We start from the raw sequence: 12,427 nt of genomic DNA, 5'->3' as shown, positions 1-12,427 counted from the left end.
TAGACTACAAATGCCCCATTGAGCACAATCTGGAAGAGAAGGGATAAATTCAACATGGCCTTGGGGAGACCTTTCGGAAGAGGAAGATGCTGAGCTGTACTAGGGGGAGTATGTTGGGCTGGAGATGGGGTATTTCATGTAGAAGGGATGGTGTGAGTGTGGAACGCAGCTGTCTGCCCTCTCAGCATCCACAATCCCTTTGGGAAATATCTCCCTGATTTCCCTCTGAGGAACAGCCCCCAACTCTCAGTCCAGGTAGGGTTGACCCCTTCCCACCCCTGAGCTACAAAGGTGGGTAGGCACAAGATTCAAGTTTGGCCACAAGATTGGTTTGGGGCTGAGCTTGTGGACTAACCAGGCCCATCACTGCCAGTTTGACTCAGGAGATTTGGTACAACTTATGGGAAAAGGAACAGAATCTGTTAGAATGTCTTCAGCTGCAATTACAAAAACTACACAGCTGAACAGGCTGAAATGTGAGAATGCATCATTTCACATAAGGGGGAGTTTGTGGCAGGGCAGCTTCAGGGCTGGTTACTTTCATTGCTCAAGAATTTGATCAATGGGCCAGGTCCAGTGGCTCACGCCTATAATCCTAACACTTTGGGAGGACGAGGCGGGTGGATTACTTGAGGTCAGGAGTTTGAGACAAGCCTGGCCAACATGGCGAAACCCTGTCTTTATTAAAAATACAAAAATTAGCTGGGCGTAGTGGCAGGTGCCTGTAATCCCAGCTACTTGGGAGTCTGAGGCAGAAGAATCACTTGAACCTGGGTAGCGAGGTTTCAGTGAACAGAGATTTTTGCCATTCAACTTCAGCTGGGGTGACAAGTATGAAACTCCATCTAAAATACACACATATATATATATATATATATATACACACACACACGTATGTATATACACACATATATATGCGTGTGTGTGTGTTTGTGTGTGTGTGTATATATATATATATATATATATGGCCTAGGTTTTATCTACTAGTTGCCCATTTAAAGCATACAAACTTGTCCTCATAGTCACAAAATAGCTGCTGCAGATCCAGGCCTCATGTCCAGCCATGATAAAGACCAAAGGTGAAAAAGGGACGATTTCCTCCTCTGTGGTATTCACATCCATGATCTACATTAGCCTCACATGCCCATGTTCTAACCAATCATAGGCCAAGTGCATTGCCTTAGGCAGTGCATTCTCAGTGGGGCAATATTGCTCCTAAGGCTATAAAAATTAGCTTAGAGTAAGGTATGACAAAATCTTCAATGTGACAATAGTTTGTGACCCTCCCAGAAACCGCACTACATAAATAGATATGTCTGTAGTATATATATTTCATGGGAAGCACGAAATATATATATACTGGACTGAGAATTGGGGGTATATATTTTCTCTTAGGAGAAAAAAATTCTTAAAACAACTCTTTAGGAGGTCAGTAATGAGGAATAATAATGAAAAAAATTGAGAAATATTGCCTTAGACCAATCATGGTTCAATCCCTGTATTAGTCTGCTTGGGCTACCATAACAAAATACTATATACTGGGTGGCTTAAGCAACAGAAATTTATTTCCTTATAGTTCTGGAGGCTGGAAATCCAAGATCAAGGTGTCCTCAGGCTTGATTTCTAGTGAGGCCTTTCAGGCCTGTAGATGGCCACCTTCTCACTGCGTCCTCATGTGGCCTCTCCTCTGTGTGTCTATGTGAAGAGAGTGCTCTGATGTCTCTTCCTCTTATAAGGACACTGGTCCTGTTGGATAGCACCCTTATGACCTCCTTTAGACCTCCCATCAGACCATGTCTTCTAATACAGCCACATTGGGGTTTAGGGCTTCAACACAATTCCAAATTCCGTCCATAACACCGCTGAGACTGGAGTTCACTTCCTCTGAAACACATGGATCTGGGAAGGCTGAAGCCAGGAAAAAACCAGGTCCCACCATTAAAGAAGCAGCACAAAGGCTATGGTCTAGAAAGTCACCTGGGACTGCTTCAGGAGATTCTTTTCCCCTGCAGTTGCCAAGGTGGGAGGCTGGGATCTTGGAGTTGCTGGGATGAAGAGAGATAGCTGCCTAAGGAGCTATGAACACCTACATCTACACTTTCTTTGTCTCTGTGTCTAAATCCACTTGAGTGAGGCATCTGCCACTTGTCACTAAACAACAGCTGGTTAAGCAATAAGCAGGAGCTGCCATTGTGTTCTCTTCCATAACACGCAGGCAGAGGTTTGTTGTAGGGAGTCAGAGGTAGCCTAGGCCACCAGCACCAGGACGATGGGCAGGGAAGCACAGAGGACGCCCACTGTGGCTGACTCCTCCGCAGTTGGAAGTGATGATTCCACATATATGCAGGCTAGATCTCAAGACAATGTCAAGGAAAAAAGGTAAGAAGCCATGATATGAATAACATTTATGTAAATTAAAATCATACACACAGACAACAACACTGCACATTTTCTGAGGGCACGTGTTTAAAGACACATGCCGAACACATTAGGAGGGTGTCCACATGAGGGAGGTATGAGAGTAGGGATGAGGTATGAAAGGGACACATAAAATAAGGGAGGGGTCTCACTCTGGTGACGAAAATGTGACTGGAGCTAAGGCATGTGATTAACCTAATTCTCTGCACCTGGCTTCCAATTAGGGAAAAATGAAGTGGACATCCATTTGGGGACCAAGAGGCAGGTCAGTGTGGCTGGAGGGCAATGGGAGGAAGGTAGAGGAAGATGGAATTTGAAATTTGAGACCCTGCATGGCCCGTATCCTGAAGGGCTCTGAGGCTGGCATTTCGTAGACAATGGAGAACTCTGGAAAATTTCAGAGGCAAAGAATCATATGATCTGAGTTAGGCTTTTGGAAAGTCACTCTTTCAGCTGTGAACAGTTGGATTAGGGTAAGGAAGAAGGTGGAGAGATGCTCTTAAAATCGTACCTATTAAGAAAATGACATCTGGCCTTATGTTATAAACTAGCTCTTGGTAGAGAAATGTCAACTGGGGGACTTTGAGTCCCTTGACATTTTCTCTATGCAATTATCTCAAAATCCAAGCAGTGAGTATGCCCAGTAACTTTGGATATTAATGGACACTTAGACGCCCTGTGCAAAGTGCACTGCATGCCTTTTCTTGTCTGATCTGCACAGCACCCCAGAAGGTGGGTGCTGTGATCGTCTCCGTTGCAGAGATGCAGGAAAGGAGACTCAGAGTCCACCCTCTCCACTGAGAGCAGGCTGACACTCAGCCCAACCCCTTCCTATTTATTTTCTGTTTTCTAGTTTAATTTGGGGCATATTTTTTCTATTTAACGTTATTTGCTGGCAACAGAATGCAGTATTCGAAGAGACAAAAATATCCAGAATCTCCCTAATTAAGAACAGGGGACACTCCCTTAGGGAGAAAAGGAAGAAAGAGCTCCAGGCTGGCAGAGCAAGGCTGGGGAGGAGGCTAGGACTGGGAGAGGTAAGATGCTGACAGGGGCTGAGAAAGGCCCCTGGGGTGAAGGAAGAGATTGGTTGCTCTCACCATTCAGGCAGGAGAGTGCTAAACACCTCCCCTGGTTGGACTTCTGATTTCCCCATCTGTAGGCCAAAACAGAAAGTGGATGAGATTTGTTTACTACGCAGCGCCCAGGGTCTGCTCTGTCCACTTAAAACATAGACTCCCAGGCCCCAGCCCAGAGATGCTGGGTCATTCAGACCGGGACAGGGCCTGGGCATCCTTATTTCATTTCAAGTACTCCAGGTGAGCTGGATGTGCTGGCAAGGCTAAGCTGGTGTTCCAGGGTTCTGGAAGCAATGAAAATTGGCTGTCTCCTCTTCCTCCTTTTAAAAATAATTTTATGGCTGGGCATGGTGGTTCATGCCTGTAATCCTAGCACTTTGGGAGGCTGAGGCAGGAGGATTGCTTGAGCTCAGGAGTTCAAGACAGGCCTGGGCAACACGGTGAAACTCCGTCTCTACTAAAATACAAAAAATCAGCCAGGTGTGGCGGTGTGCACCTGTAGTCCAAGCTACTCGGGAGGTTGAGGCAGGAGAATTGCTTGAATCCAGGAGGTAGGAAGTTGCAGTGAGCTGAGATTGCACCACTGCACTCCAGCCTGGGTGACAGAGCAAGACTTCATCTCAAAATAATAATAATAATAACAACAACAACAACAGCCTCCTCCCTCCAAGACCACCACTTTGATTACTTGATTGCAAATGTATTTCCTTGATTCTAAGACACCTCTCCACTCCTCCAACCCTGTAGAGTATAATTTTACCAAAATCAGAACAAGTCTTACAATCCAATGAAGTAGTTTTGTTCTTTCCTCTCAAAAACTGCTATTAGGTTGACAGTGCATTTTATAGTTCATAGCGTCATACAATTAGGAAACAGTATAGCATACTTCCAAGCTGAGAGTTTGGAAAATAGGAAAAAAATCACAAAGAAGACAACAAAAATCACCCATAATTCTACCCCAGAGGGATCTACTTCCAATGTTTTGTAATATTTCTGCTCAGTCTCTTATTTTTATTGTTCCAGGCTTGCTTTTATCATCAATGAGTAATTCTTGAGCGCCTATTATACGCACCTCACTTAACACTGGTTTGAGGCTGGAGAGTTTAGAAGTAAAATAAGAATGCTAACCCCTCTGTGCTAGCACTTTTTTGTTGTTGTTTTTGGTTTTTGAGACAGAGTGTTGCTCTGTCACCCAGGCTGGAATGCAGTGGTGCCATCTCAGCTCACTGCAAGCTCTGCCACCTGGGTTGAAGCAATTCTCATGCCTCAGCCTCCTGAGTAGCCACAGGTATGCACCACCAAGCCCAGTTGATTTTGTATTTTTTGTGGAGGTGGGTTTTTGCATGTTGGCCAGGCTGGTCTTGAACTCCTAGGCTCAAGTGATACGCCTGCCTTAGCCTCCCAAAGTGCTGGGATTACAGGTGTGAGCCACCATGCCCAGCACTTTAGGTACATGATTGCTTCACTTCATTGACCAGCAGAGAAGATGGAGGATTTTATTTCTACTCAACACAGGAGGAAACAGGCTGAGGAGTAAAGGTCTTGTTCGAGCTCTCATGCTTGGTGAATGGCTAAACTGCGATGAGAGTACAGGCAGCTGGACATGATGCTCCGTCTCAGGACAGAGGCCAGTCTGGCTGGAGGCAGGGGGGTTCATGGATCGGGTCAGCTGGGATTGTGGGACAGGGTTGTTTCTCTGTGGATCAGGGGCCTTCTGGAGAACCATACAGAGGCTGTGTTAGCAATAACATGGCTCTGCAGCTAAGACCTATGTTCAAATTCAGAACCTTGTCTTCCAGGTCATTTAACCACTTTGAGTCTCAGTTTCCTCATCTGTAAGATGAAGATGAATAATATCTCCCTCTAAGGGCTGCAGAAAGGATGAAAAGTGACATAGGCAAAGCACATGGTTCAGAAAGAATATTTAATATAGAGAACCTAGAACCACTGGAGTTTAGATCAAGAGTGGTGACAAATACTAGACGTCTTTATGACATGTCACTACAAATATAAATATTCCAAGATGGTGTAGCTATGTTAGCCCAATTCTTTTTGGATATTTTGGTTGAAAATCTAGGAGATATAATGAGGGCTTCTATTAAGAACTGATTCTTTGGGGGAAAGAAAAAAATCAGTTTGGTTCAGTTAAGTAAAAACAAAAACAGCCTTCAAGTTTGAGATCTGGCATAGTAGTCTTTCTTCTCTGGCTTGGGACTTCTCAATCAGTTCAAGTTCAATCCAGAACTCCCCTCTCTTCAATACAAGTGTCTGTGCTTTTAGGAGTAGCCACAAGGTGCTGGGCCGCCTGAGTCTGCCATGCATGGGCCATGGGCTCCTACCTCCCTCCTGATGCTCACAGCCCTAGCACTAGGATTGGGCAGTGGGGACAGACACAACAGTGCTGCCAATCCCTGATGCCCATGCTCAAGACCATGACAGGGGGAAAGACCAAGGTGAAACAGGAGGAAAGGGGTGAGGACTTGTGGAGTATCTCCAAGGGTCAGGCTCTGGAATGGAACTGAAAATGCTGGGGCTGGGTCAGGATGCTCCTCCACCTCCCTGTTCTTTGTCCTGGAGAAAATTTTTAATCTCTCAGTCCCCGTGTTTCTGTCTGCAAAGCAGGTTATTGTGCAGAGGAAACGAGGAGGAGGCAGGGAGGGCTTTGTCCAGTGCCTGCCACACAGTGGGCTCAGCGGATGTTCACTGTTATCAAAGTCTCCTTGCTTTGTCACTGTGACACTGAGAGGTAAGTGCTTGTTTCTGCCATTTTACAGATGATGAAACTCAGGCTCAGAGTGGTGAACTGGCTCTCCCAAGGTGACAGAGCTGGAGTTTGAACTGTGATCCATCTGCTCCAGAATTTGTGTCCTTTCTTGGACTGGACAAAGCAGTTCGTGGAGTTCCAGTTTGTAGGTGATGACACTGGGATTTGCACCTTGATCAGCCCAGCCTGAGGTCTGCAGTTTTTGGGGACGTAAGAGAATCTTCCTTTGCTTTTGGCTTGGGCCACATCAGCCAGGCAGGACCCCAAGGAGTCAAGGCAGTGGAGGTTGTAAGATGGAGGGTTTTCAGTAACTGAGGCTCGTCTGGGGCTAGTTGTTTTCAAACAGCAGAGGGGGCGGGGGGGGGGCGACAGGAAGTATGGTCTCACTCCCAGGCATATGGGAGCCGGCTGTCAGCTAATATGGAAAATAATTAAGACAGTTTAATTTTTTTTATTTTTTATATATACTAATAATGAAGCGGGAGGAATTTGGAGAGGGAATTCCACAAGGAGAGGGGAAAGTATTACAGATGTTGAAATCACGCATGGGGATGGCTCTGGCCATAGTGGTACTGCAGCCCCTGCAGCCAGGGCGGGAGGATCCGGTGACATCTGATTATGGGGCTCTCAGTGGCTTGGAAAACCACCATGGTTTGTCCAGGGGCAAAAGCACTTCTGGCCTGGGGTCAGGGGTAGGCAGAGAAGCAAGGGTTCTTCTCTGGGCGGGTTCTACTCTCCAGGTCCTGGTTGACGCTTACTCACACCAGCAGGAGGGCTGGGGACCAAGGTGAACCTTGCACGTGGTGGCTCACACCTGTAATCCTACCAATTTGGGAGGCTGAGGTGGGTGGATTCCCTGAGCTCAGGAGTTCAAGACCAGCCTGGGCAATATGGTGAAAACCCGTCTCTACTAAAATACAAAAAGTTAGCTGGGCATTGCAGCATGCACCTGTAATCCCAGCTACTCAGGAGGCTGAGACAGGAGAATGCTTGAACCTGGGAGGCAGAGGTTGCAGTAAGCTGAGATTGTGCCATTATACTCCAACCTGGGCAACAGAATGAGACTCCATCTCAAAAAAAAAAAGAGTAAAGAGAATTAGTAACGGGGGCGATCAGAGAGCGGGGCCAGGCAGGCCCTTCTAAGGTAAGACTGGAAGGATAAAGGATGAGGCGTACACAAATCTTCGGAAATAGATCTTAGGTAAGGAAAATGGCAGGTGCAAAGGCCCTGAGGTGGAAGAGAATATGATCCTCATGGGTTTAGGTATTCCCAGCACTGTAAACAGAACCCAGTGCACATTAGGACTCAATGAGTGAAAACAGCCTTCTGAAGCTTCAGACCCAGCTCTCAAAGTCCTCCTAGAGCCTGCGATTCCCCTCACCTCATCCACACCCCCTTCTTACTCTTACTCTTGACACACTGCAGAGGGAGGAATTGTGGCCCATTTCAGGGAGACATGAAGATGGAGGAGATTAGGACAGGCCTGGGAAACCCAGTAGAGGAGCTGAGATTTGATATGGGGGGAAATAGGGAGTCAGCAAAGGTTCTTGAACCAGGGAGTGAATTCCCCAGCTGGGCTTGTTCCATGGCCGATCTTTGGAAGATCACTGAGAGGCCCCAGCTCATGGTCAAGCCTGGCTTGTCAAAGAGGGTTGTCTGGAAATTTCAGGACAGTGGGGAAATGGAACAGATGCTCAGCATAGAAGGTGTCATGGAGGTAGAGTCTGCCTGAGTCAGAGTTCTGAGTACCTAGTGCTGCGTTACCCATGACCCCTGAACACAGTGGTATCAGTCATTCATTGCATTCACATATGTGTGGGGCAGGAATCCAGAAGGGCTCAGTGGGTAGATTTGTCTGTGCTCCATGGTGTCTGGGGCCTCAGTTGGAAGACGATGGCCAGGGGCTGGACTGATTCCCTCACGTGTCTGGCAGTTGATGCTAACTATTGGCTGGGATTCCAGCTGGGTAAATGTCAGCCAGAACATAAATCTCTGGCTTTTCCATGTGGACTGGGCTTCCTTACACCATGGTGGCTGGGTTCCCAGGGTGAGTGTCTTAAGACAAAGAGCCAGGGAGAAGCTGTATTGCCTTTTCTTACCCAGCCTTGGAAGTCACACAACGTCACCTCTGCTGCATTCTATTCATCAAGGCAGTCACAAAGTCCTGCCAGGCTCCAGGGGAGGAGTAATAAACTCTCCCTCTTGATAAAGAGTGTCAGGGTTCACGAGGAGCAGAGGGGAATGGAAATACGGTTGTAGCCATATTAATATAATCTGTTATACTCAGCTACCTGACAGATGGAGAAAGAGAAGCACCTCCCTCCTTCCCAGGGGAATAACTCATCTAGGCTCATACATGGACAGAACCCAGAGGGTCATATGTCTCAACCTGAGGCACAGAATCGGAGCTGGCCCCTCCCATCTTCTGCCCTGGGAGACCAACTCCCCTGCCAGTCCAGGGCTCTGCAAAGACCAACTCTTTCCACACTTGGCTGGTGGCAGCTCCAGCTGTGGTTGAGGGTAGTTGACTCTACTTGCAGCTGTTTCCCCTGCTATAGGGTGGGTAGATGGTCCTTGGGGCCCTCATTCTTCCTCAGCTTCTAGGCTGCTGACCTTCCCCCTACCCCACCATCTCTATCAAGGAGAGTACTAGGACCCAGCCTATTCCCCATCCAGCCTCACACTGGAATGATCTCATAGCCAGGAATGATCTCATAGGCTGAGCCCCAATCAGGGACCTATCTCCAGCTCCATCAGCTATGGCAGGGGAGGGACCAAGTTATCAGATAAGTAGAGTTATTAGATAGGCATGAGTGGGAGGTTCTCAGGGAAGAGAGATTAGAAACTAGACAGATATTCCTGAAGTGTTTGCTAATATATATTGGCTTCTGCTTTAGATTTTGTTTAATGGTTTGTGGGTTATTTGGTTTCCTTCACCTTCCACAAACAACCCATCAGCAAGCCCTTGGAAATATATCCAAATCCACTCTGTTCACTCACTCTTACGTCCCCAGCCTCATCTGGGCCAGGATGACTGCACCGGCTCCTCTCTGGTCCCGTGTCCATTCCTCCTCCTTCCAACTCCTCTCTGCACAGTGGCCAGAGGGATCTTTTCCAAGTATGAACTAGATGGTATTTCTCCCCTGCTAATGGCACCACCTCCCCTGGAGTCCCCTGAAATGCAGATTCCTGACTGAGGCCACTGCCTGCACGTCTCATCTCATTTCCTCCTCTTGTGCCATTTATTCTGGCCACACTGGTATCCTTTCTGTTCCAACATCCCAAGGTCAGTTCTGCCTTCTGTCTTTTGCACATGCTATTTCCCCTGCCTGCAATGCCCTAACCCAGTTCATCACATGTCTTCTGGGTCTCACCTGAAGTTTATTTCTCACTCACAAAATGCATGTGCCAGGGCAATGACTGGCTCTCCTCCATGTGGTGATGCGGGACCCCAGGATCTTCTAATGTTGTGGCTCCTCTATCCTGGAACGTTGTTGTCATTTGAATTCAGCCAGGGGAAAAGTAACGAGAACATGGAGGAAGTTCCCCAATTCTCAAAAGCTAGGTCTGGACATGGCAGTCTTCACTTCTGCTCCCATTCTGTTGGCAAGAGCTGGTCACATGGCCAAACCTGCATGCAAATAGGGCTGGGAAATGTTGACCCTGCCTGGACAGCCACTTGAAGCCACAGGCTTCACCCATATACTGGCAAAAGGGACAATGGATTTGGTGGACAATTCATTACCTTGACCATGGTCACTTTCTCAGAGAGGCCCTCCCCAACCATCTCATCCAAAGAACGTCCCTTCCATCCTTGTACATCTCACAGCCCCACTCAATTTTCTCCATATCGCATTTTATCTACTTATTTGTCTGTCTCTATCACCGTCTAGAAAGTAAGCTTTCTGAGAGCAGAAACCCTGTTTGGCTAGTTAATGTCATATTCCTAGCACCTCGACCAGTGCTTGACCCACAGTGTTATAGATGTTGAATTAATGAAAGGACAGGCATGACTTCCATTTTACTAGTGGGGACACAGAGGAGACCAGTGGCTCCATGAAAAGAAAATGCTTTGCCCACGAGCCTGGCATGGAGCAGGAGCCCCATTCATGCCCATTCCTTTCCCTCCACATTGTTGATGCTGAGGCTGCAGGTTTCAGTGAGAGGCTGGGCTATGATCTGTGAGTCTGACTGGAGTTTGAATCTGGCTCTGTCTTCACTTGTGTGTGTCCCTCCTCTCTCCTGTATGGGCCTCAGTTTCTCAGCCTGCAAGAAGATGGTAGAGCAGGTTGGACCAGGCAAACTTTCACATTCCTTGTGACCTGAGAGTAGACGACCACCCCAGAGAACATCTGTACCTTCTTTTTCCAACAGCTGACCTTTGGGTGAAAGTCCTCCTCCCCTTCTTCCTCCCCTTCTGTGGGCTTAATAAGGCTTAATAAGGGGCCTGGATGGGCCCAGCCCCTCAGTGCCCACCAGATCATACTTCCACCTAAGGGCAGGGTTGGGGAGTGTGGCTAATGACAGGGTCCTAGCGGGGGGTGAGCTGACAGCCTCTGCTGGCCTTGCTGGGCCTCTATTAACAGACCACAGGGGAATGTCTTCCCCGGGCTTGTGATTTTCAATTTTTCCACGGGAAAAGGCAGTTGGGAAGAGAGGGCCAAGAGGCTAGACACGATTGTTAATGCTTCTGTCAGTATTATTCTATTCGCCCTCCATCTAGCCACGCACATACCTTCCACCTGTCCTTTCAGTTGCCCATTCATTTATTCACCCAAGCATCCACCCACCTATCCATACATCCCATTCTTCCACCTATCTACCAGTTTACTCACCCACCTAGTCAGTAAACCATACAGCCAGCAATCCACCCATTCTTCTACCTACTCATACATCCACCCCTCCTGCTCATCCATTCATCCATCCATTCATCCACACTCCCCCATCTATCTGCCCTTCTCACACAGGGTTATCCAAGAGCCATCTGACACCAGCTTTGTGCCTTGGACTAAAACAGACATGGGTGAAGATGTTGCCTGGAAAACAGGACTGTGAAGCTCCTCAGAGCCTGGGCTCCAGTACGAGACAGAGTTTGTTCCAAGCTTTGCATTGCCCACTTCCCGGCTGTGAGAGTGACTTTACCTCTCTGAGCTGTTTCTTCAACTATAAATTGGCAAAGCAATTACTAGCTGCTTACCAAATAGTAGGCCCTTATGGAAAATGTTCATTGCTTACTTCTTCAGAATCCATTCCCCATTCTACCAACTTCTGATGGGGAACATTTTCCTACTCTTTGGTCAGTGTGATCTGGGGCATGCCTCCCAGCCTCAGCCAATCAGGGAGGGTGTTGTGCTCTTTGGTTCGGGGTGGGTGTGTGACCACACTGGTCCAACAGACTCTTCCTATGCACCCTACCTCCATAGACTCTGGGAATAAAGTGGGCCCCGAAGGATGCTGAGCAGAAAAAAATGACGAGAAACCCCACCCCAGCAATATCACTTGAGCCGTAGATCCTGTTGCACCTGTAGTTCCAGCCTGGGCTTTTCAGTCCAGCAAATCCCCTTTTTGTCTGAGCCAGTTTTCCACAACCAAAAAGTCAGCAAATCCAAACTCAGTAAATGTCAGCTGCAGGGCATGGTGCTTCCCTCAGACAAGGGCAGAAAGCTGAGGACGGAGCCTCTTCTTCCTTGGGGACTCATTTGCCTTATGCAGGCTCAGTTCCCTGCATTCAGGGCTCCAATGGGGTTCAAATTCCTGCTTCAGAGACTCTTTGTTCTGATGGTAACTTTAATTAAGGTCTTTGCAAGCCCCTCTGTGAAGAGTTGCTCCATTAAAATTTAGGAACTGTCCCCAGCCTGTTGTTTCTGTTTCCAATTATCCAAACTCCAAGCCCAGATTTCTACCAGATGCCGCCCTTAGAGGGCTAACAAGGAGGCAATATGGGGGCAGAGAGGTTCTACCTGTACTGGATACGTGGCTCCACATTTATCCCATCATACCCCTGCTGAAGGGCATTAAATGCTTCCCTATTGGCCTGGCATTCAAAAAATTGCAGAGTTGCAATTTGAACATTGGCCCCTGCAAATAGAAGGCTGGGGTTAAACTGTGAGGGGGATGGGACGTGACCTAGCAGAGTAAGGGAGAGCTGCACTGGTCAATAAGACT

The 12,427-nt window shown here is 47.7% G+C and overlaps 1 long non-coding RNA gene across 1 annotated transcript in view; it reads left to right on the top strand.

The window, feature by feature from the left end:
• LOC119468952 overlaps window positions 1-12,427 on the top strand; it is a 68,861-nt gene that overhangs the window by 53,355 nt on the left and 3,079 nt on the right. Inside the window, exon 2 of the long non-coding RNA XR_005197764.1 lies at window positions 6,272-6,452. This is a non-coding gene — a long non-coding RNA (uncharacterized LOC119468952). The remainder of the gene's footprint in view (window positions 1-6,271; window positions 6,453-12,427) is intronic.

This window comes from Cebus imitator, unplaced genomic scaffold (assembly GCF_001604975.1).
Source record: "Cebus imitator isolate Cc_AM_T3 unplaced genomic scaffold, Cebus_imitator-1.0 Scaffold18, whole genome shotgun sequence".
Lineage (NCBI taxonomy): Eukaryota > Metazoa > Chordata > Mammalia > Primates > Cebidae > Cebus > Cebus imitator.
The sequence above is the reverse complement of the archived record's forward strand: the minus strand, read 5'-3'. Positions and strand labels throughout refer to the sequence as shown.